We start from the raw sequence: 8,200 nt of genomic DNA, 5'->3' as shown, positions 1-8,200 counted from the left end.
CCATAAGTCAGCATTTACTATTTATATTTCTCTTTTTTTAAAATAAGTAGCAAATAACATGAGGTTTCTTTTTTTTTTTTTTTTTTTTTTTTTTTTTTTTTTTTTTTTTTTTTTTTAGGCAATTTCTTCATTTACATTTCCAATGCTATCCTAAAAGTCCTTATTCTTTGAATGTTTCAGAAACTTTATTTTTTTCATCTTTGTTCTAAACATACTTTGCAACAGTCCTCTGTTGCACTATAGCCAGCTCTAGCTTATTGCTCCCCCTCTTAAGTCAGTTTACTGGCTTGGTCAAGATCTTCAAAATTTTATCCAATATTATATGCAGTAGTGAAGTATAAGTACCACATGGTATTCGTTGTCAAAGTGTGAAATTAACTTATTGGTCCATTATATTGGTAATAATGGCTCTCTTATTCCTTCCCTTGATTCTCTAAACATTGTCAATATTGGATATACAGCATGACAATTGCAGATATTGCAAACTAACTCTCAAATATTCATCCATAGTTTTTAAAAATGAAGATTTTTTTTTACCACATAGGTTTTATGTGATTATGTGAGATCTTAAGTACAATTTCACCATAGGCCATTTAGGTCATAACAGTGCAGTTTGAGACTATTTAGATTCTTTCTCAATTAACGTGCAATTTCTCAGGATAAACTTTTAGCCACATATTTTTATGCACCTGTAGTATTCTCTACTTCTCACAACCTCTCACGTTACTTTTGTTTTCATGTGCTTGCTCTTATTTGCCCTAGAACATTTGCATCCCATATTTAGGATAATTTCATTTTATTCACCATTTACTCCACATACTGAAGACATTCCTCTTAATTAATCAAAGAAAGATTATTAAATATATGTCAACATCACTGGCAATGCTTAAATGAGATTTAAAGAACATGCCATGACAGAAATTGGGTATCCTGTTGTTCTCAGCCTGATACAATTGATCAGGGTAATTCAGAAGGGCTAGCTACTTTATGAGGCTATCAGCTTACTCAGGTGAAATGCTACCCCAAACCTGTGAAGTGACAGGGGAATAGAGAGGACGGGACAGATTCTATACATAGTTAAGTGGTCAGACTGATAAAAGAGAACAAGAGTTGATGCCCAGGATGAGGAAATGTCCAGAAGGCCAAATCTCCAGATTAAAATAAAATAGATTATCAAAGTGACAAAGTCAAGTGGAAAGTGAGACCATTAAGTTAGGAACCATGGGAAAAATGCAAACCTGAATAATGAGGATTTTATTTTTTTTCAGAAAACTAGTTGTTCTAAAATGGTTTTGGATGACATATTTCCTTCCTTAGGTTAATTATACAAATGTATCGTTAGGATCATTCACAAAGTATAATACCTATCACAAACTCTACAATGCAAATATGTCAGGAGCCATAATGGGACAAGCTAATAACTAGCAGGTGATCTTCCTGACATGGCGTGCTTCAGATTATTATATAATCTGCGACAGGTTTACCATTATATAGCAAGGCCATAAGGAAACTCATTTTAGGAAAGATTCTTGCTATTAATATGCTTTACCTATTATTACTAAGCATATATGACAACCACTAGGTAATAGTCCACACTTTTGAATAGATCTCTGCAGATCAATGAAGATGTACTGTCTTGTAGTGATGCTATATAGACAAATAGATGACTTCTTAAGTCTTAATGATGATCCTATAAGAATTCCTAAAATTATGTCAGTGATTATTAAGTTCTTTTATAGTGGGACTGCTATTAGATCCTTTTCTGACCATCAATACTGCAATGAGAACTCTGTCTGTCCTCCTATGTGCTACCAGTTAATTGCTCTTAGTAACCAGACTTTCTCTTTCTCAGAGCACATTCCAAGAGGTTGTAAAGCAATTAACCAAAGGTCATAAAAAGGGAACTAACCATTTATTATAGGTGCTAAAACAAAAGATAAAATATTGACTGGGTTAATCTATTCAAAACTTCACTAATAACTTAGTTATGCTTTTAAACCTCCTGTGAACCTGTGGATCTGTGACAGGTGATGGATGTTTAGCCAGATAATTACTCCTACTGGATGTACTTGTAAACATTTGCCGTTGTAAACTTCTATTTCAACTGATGATTGATTTTTTTTTGTGAACTGGTGATGAACTCTGTAACATGTGATCATGTATTATGAAAGATGTCTAAGTACTGAGAACAGAGATGAGATGGAGAAGAATCTTTTCCCTTACTAGAATTTTGCCCCCTTTCCTCACTTAGAGAATTTTTCCCCTTCCTTCCTCGCTTAGGATCTTTCTGCTTTTCCCCTTACTTAGCTTCCATAGGAAACTTTTTACAACTTAGTAATAAATGCTATACTTACTTTTCTATATGTCCCTTTTCTCCTTTGGCTCTTGACAAGGAGGCTGAAAGTTAGAACCACAGAGTTCCTGCTGAGATAAAACAAAGGCCACATTACTTAAACCTCAGCTGGTTAGGCTACAGGTGTTAATCACCTAAGCCAGCAGCTTTATGCCCTCAGAAAGAGCAAGAAAGTTTTCAGGGCCTTTTAGAAGCTATCACCCAGCATTTCAGTACAGTTAGAGAGCTAGAACATCCAGAGGGCCTCAGACTTTAAAGCCATTCACCAGAGTCCTACTCTGTGCCCCCACCACTAGTCTCTCTGGGCCAGGCACAAATAGACTTTCAACTCTCAAAGAGATATTTTAATACACTGGAGATAATCTACAGGAAAGATTTAATCTTAAATATAACTAACCATAGTCTCCGAATAAATTTTCTTGTATTTAAATGTAAATTGTAAGTGGAAAAAAGTAAATTTTGCTTTTTTTTTTTTAACGAAGATATTTGGCTCCTCTGAAAATATTTCTACTTTATATAAATCTTCTGTTCCCGTATATTATTTCTTTTCAAATAGTGAAATAAAACTTAAAAAGATAAAAAAAAAAACCTATCACACCAGAATTTAACAAAATAAGCAGTTAGAAGTAAAAAAAAAAAAAAAAAAAAAGAGAAGGCAGGAGTATCAGTGACCCACTTGTTCATACACTCAAGTTACCCATAAAGCACAAAGTTGGGAGCAATTATATATGTCCAAAGGACCTATAGAAAAATAAAGAAGAACAATGTATACAACAATTAAAAATAAATTTTAAAATGAGATAAAGATTCCTGAAGCAACATTATGAGACAAGGAACCTCTGAAGATCCCATTGAATTCATTTTGTTTTGGACACCTACTACTGAGCACACAGCCTATGCATGGCTCCAGATACATATGTAGCAGAGAATTGGCTTATCTGACATCAATGGGATGGGAGGCCCTTGGTCCTGTGGAGGCTTGATTCCCCAGGATAGCAGGATGCTAGAGCGGTGAAACAGGAGTGGGTGAGTGGGTGGAGAAGCACCCTCATAGAGGCAAAAGTGAGGGGGCAGGGGGTTGGGATTGGGGAGTTGTGGAGGGGTAACTGGGAAGGGGGTTACCACTTGAAATGTAAACAAGTAAAATGACTAAAAAAGGTCTTATCAGTGAAACTCTCTTTGAAGAATGTCATTTTCATTTGAAAGTGGTTATCAATTAGAAATTGCTTCTGGTTAGGATGTGGATGTGTGTCTGCTTCTCATTTCAGATCTAGGACCCAACTGCTGCAAATCCATGCATGCTGCTTCAGTCTCTGTGAGTTATTAGTATGTTGATCATATAGTTTTATTCAGCCTTTGTTTCCTTGGTGTCCTCTGTCTCCCCTTCCACAGGGTTCCTTGAGCCTTATTGGGAGGCTTTTGATGAAGACATTCCAATGGGAGTTAGTGCATTGAGCTCTCTTTGTGTACTGAGGTCTCTCTATTTGTTCTCATATGCTGTAGGAGGATGCTTTCTTGATGATAGCTGAGTAAGTCACAGATTTGTAAGTATAGCAGAATGACATCACAAATCTTTTCATTGCTATATCCTTTTAGTAGAACTATTGTACTTGGTTTTGTCTAGTCTCAGATTCTTGTTCATTCGAGTAGTGCCAGTATGGGTTCCAAATTGTGGAGAGGTCCTTAAGTCGCGGCAGATATTGTTTGGGTACTTTGTGCCACTAGCATATGTTGCAGGCAGGACACCATTGTGGATCAAAGGGTTTGTGGATTGGTAGGTGTTTACATTTTTCATTTGTTAGAATACTAAGTGTCTTACTGGATTAAAGATGTTTACATTTAGGAGTGAGGACTCTCACTAGCCTACTTCTAAGTGTTCCATGAGTTGTGTCAATATTGTCTTCATCATTGTGGTCCTGTCATCCATTTGTGGAGAGCAACTAATATTCTTCCCAATAGCCAAGGTTGTTTGGGGTTCCCATGGTAACATTTCGCCTCACAGTGTAATTATGTGTAACCTTATCCTGATACTGAAAGCTTCATTTTGTGACAAAAGAGGCCAGTTGGGGTTCTGTGTCCCCTGTTATTTGATTTCTTTTAGATTAACATCATGTATGTATATATTTTAGGGGGTTCCTGCTGTATGTATTCTTCATGTTTCTCCTCAAATGACTATTAATGTTTGCTGTCTCTCCTAGAACTCCCTCCCTTGGCTTCAGTCCCCATCTCCACTTGATCCTGTCTTTCCAGTTTCTGTAAATTCTTGCTAAATATTTTATTTTCCTTTTAGGTTCGCAATATCAGACTTGAACAGTGAGGTTGTGCTTCCCCCTGCTGGAAAATCTTGGAACAGGAGCTATTTTTATTCAGCATGAATGATGGGCATACAGCAGTAGATTAAAAACTTGAACCCATCTAGATGATTTTGAGTTAAAAATATTTCAACATTCCTTTCATTTTCCATTAATTCTTTTTCATCTTATTGTATTGTTATCCTTGTTCTCCATTTCTGTTTGTAGAAAATTATATATTAAGACAATTCGATTTTTTGCATTAGAAGTAATAAAGGTTGTTATCCAATATTTACATGTGGTAAATCAATGAGTTGTCTCAATCATTTCTGAATATGATTGTACTTAGAGGAGGTAAAGACAAAAGGAAATATATCATGTAATTGGGGATACAAATAACATATAAACATCAACTAAGTCCAGAGTGTGGGATTTATTTGCATTTAAAAAAATTCAGAGGCTTAGTGACAGTGCGTTTTATAAAAATCAGTGATTTATACTATTTCATAACCTAGAACTTAATATTTAATCATTTTAATTTATGTTATAATAAGTTATGCAAATAAAATTCCTTAATATAGGAAGAGTAATTGGACAATTCATCACCAGAGCCATCAAAATACAGTGACTTGCAATAAGACTTTAGCATGCCAGATATGCTACCATTAATGTAACCATGCTTTAAAATATGAAATAAACTTAATAATTTGGCCAATTTTGACCAAAACTTATTATTTTTGGTCCATAACTGAAGTCAATTTAGCTCTTATTAATCCTATTAGGCTACTTAGTAATTAAAATATGAATATAGAAATTAATGAAAACTTAACTAATTAGCCATTATTTCTATTTCAATTGCCATGCAAGTATGATTATATAGACGAATATGGTGGTTTTATTACAAATTTGACATGTACCTTCTTGTGTGTGAGTGTGTGTGTATGTGTGTGTGTGTGTCGGTAGCACTGTGGAGGATTTATGTGAAGCATGTGGCACAAATGAATATCACAGGAGTGCTTTCAAGTTTTGTTTTTTGCCTTCCACTACTGTAATTCCCAGAGGTGGGAATAAGGTCCCTAGGCTTGGCTGCAGCTACATTGGCCAACTAGGCAGCTTCTCAATGTTCTCTGTATTATTATTATTTTATTTTTTGGTTTTGCTTTCTTTTTTCAATTTTTTTATTAGATATTTTCTTCACTTACATTTCAAATGCTATCCTGAAAGTCACCTATACCCTACCCCCGCCCTGCTCCCCTACCCACCCACCCCTACTTCTTGGCCCTGTCGTTCCCCTGTACTGGGGCATATAAAGTTTGCAGTACCAAGGGGCTTCTCTTCCCAATGATGGCCGACTAGGCCATCTTCTGCTACATATGCAGCTAGAGACAGGCGCTATAATTGTAAAATGTCCATTTTACTCACTTTTAAAGTGACCATTTGAATGATGGTTGTTATAGAATTTTATAAAATGCCGTGTTCTGTTCTTTCTCTGGTTTGTTCTATGGATTATCGTGCTATATTTTCATCCACAAAATTAGTCTTACAGTTTTGAAGCAAGAGTTCACTTCATATAACATCAATCTATACTGTAGAGTTCTGTAAGTCAGGAGTCTGTTCTGCCTTCTTTTTTTGTTAAATTTGTTTTATATATTCATATTATTATACAGTTATGATGTGATTTGTCTTTATTTTAAAACTTAATTACAACATATTTTGATCATTTTCTTTCCTCTCCTCAATAATTATCCTATCCACAAGACTTTCCTACCAACAGACTCCATGTCTTTACTCCCTCTTCCTCTCTCTTAAAAGACAAACAAACCTAAAATAGAAGTCCAAACAAAACAAGCAAAGAAAAAAAAAAACATTTAAGACAAAAACTAAAAAAAGAAGTAAAAAGTGCCAAGTTTCTTACCATTAATTGTTTTAAATTAATTTGCTTTTAATCTACTTCTTAAAGTGACTTTAATACAAACATTATGTTAACAATACTTAGTTGTACTTTTTTTAATTCCTTGAATATTTCATACAGTGTGTTTTTATTATATTCACATCCTCTCTTGTCCTTACACTTAAACTTTGATCTTTCTGTAACCAGCCACATTATGTAGACATTTTTCTTTAATCCCATCAAGTCATAATTTTTGACTACATATTATTGTATGTGTCCTTTTTATTCTCTTTTTAAAATATATTATTTATTTATATTCCAAATGTTGCCCCATCCGTGGTCTGCATCACAGAGTTCTTCAATCCATTCCCATATCTGAGAGAGTCCACCCAAAATACTTTCTTCCACAGGGCCATCAAGTCTCTACAAGATTAGGTACATCCTCTACCACTGAGGCCAAACAAGTTAGTCCTCGTCCTCTGCTACCTTTATGCTGGGGGCCACAGACCTGCCCATGTATGTTCTTTGGTTGGTGGTTCATTCTCTGGGAGCTCTGAAGGGTTTTGGTTCTTTAACACTGTTGTTCTTCCTATAGAGTTGCAGTTCCTTTCACCTCCTTCTATCCTTCCCCTAACTCTTCCATAGGGGTCCCCAACCTCACTCTACTGGTTAGCTGTTAGTATCTGTGTCTTTGTTAGTCAGCTGCTGGTAGAGCCTCTCAGAGGATAGCTATCATGACTTCATAAATGGTTTCAGCATTTGGTGCCTGTGAGGGGATGGTTCCGAAATTGGGCTAGTCACTGGATGGCCTTTCCTCAAATAGAATAGAGGGGAATGGAATTTGTAAAACCTGTAAGTCCAGGCAGAGAGAGTACTGTTTTGAAGGTGGAAATTTCCAGGAGAGGACAATTGGAGGATGGGGTGGGGAATGCACAATGGAGACAAATAATAACAAAAATGCTGACATGTGTGTGTTTATGCTACATACACTGTTCTAAAATATAATGAAATTCACTTATAAACTAAATGGAAAATATATTTTTAAAAGAGTTTGTCTCATATGTCACATATAGAGGAACATAATCTGAATTACCTCATTGGTTCCTTATTATTTTATTTCATGTACATAGTGTCTTATAATTAAAATACTATTTTAATAAGAGAACACAAAGTGTTATCGATATTTCCATTTCACTGTGATTGTGTGGAAAGGAGAGCAGAGATGAATGAAGTCAGGATGATGCTGAGAACACAAGGTTAATGAGAATCATTTTTGTCAAATTGCCATTCCATGTAATTATTCACTTCTCTAGTAATTACAGCATTTTAGCATAAAATTATTCTCTTCATTTTGAATGTTATATTTTTCTTTCTTTTTTTCTTTATTTTTTAATTAGGTATTTATTACATTTACATTTCCAATGCTATCCCAAAAGTCCCCCACACACTCCCTCACCCACTCCCCTAACCACCCACTCCCAATTCTTGGCCCTGGTGTTCCCCTGTACTGGGGCATATAAAGTTTGCAAGACCAATGGGCCTCTCTTTCCACTGATGGCCAACTAGGCCATCTTCTGATACACATGCAGCTAGAGACACAAGCTCTGGGGGTACTGGTTAGTTCAAATTGTTCTTCCACCTATAGGGTTGCAGATCCCCCCAGCT

The sequence above is a fragment of the Mus caroli genome, chromosome 14 (genome assembly GCF_900094665.2).
Source record: "Mus caroli chromosome 14, CAROLI_EIJ_v1.1, whole genome shotgun sequence".
Classification (NCBI taxonomy): domain Eukaryota; kingdom Metazoa; phylum Chordata; class Mammalia; order Rodentia; family Muridae; genus Mus; species Mus caroli.
This window is presented reverse-complemented; position numbering follows the sequence as displayed.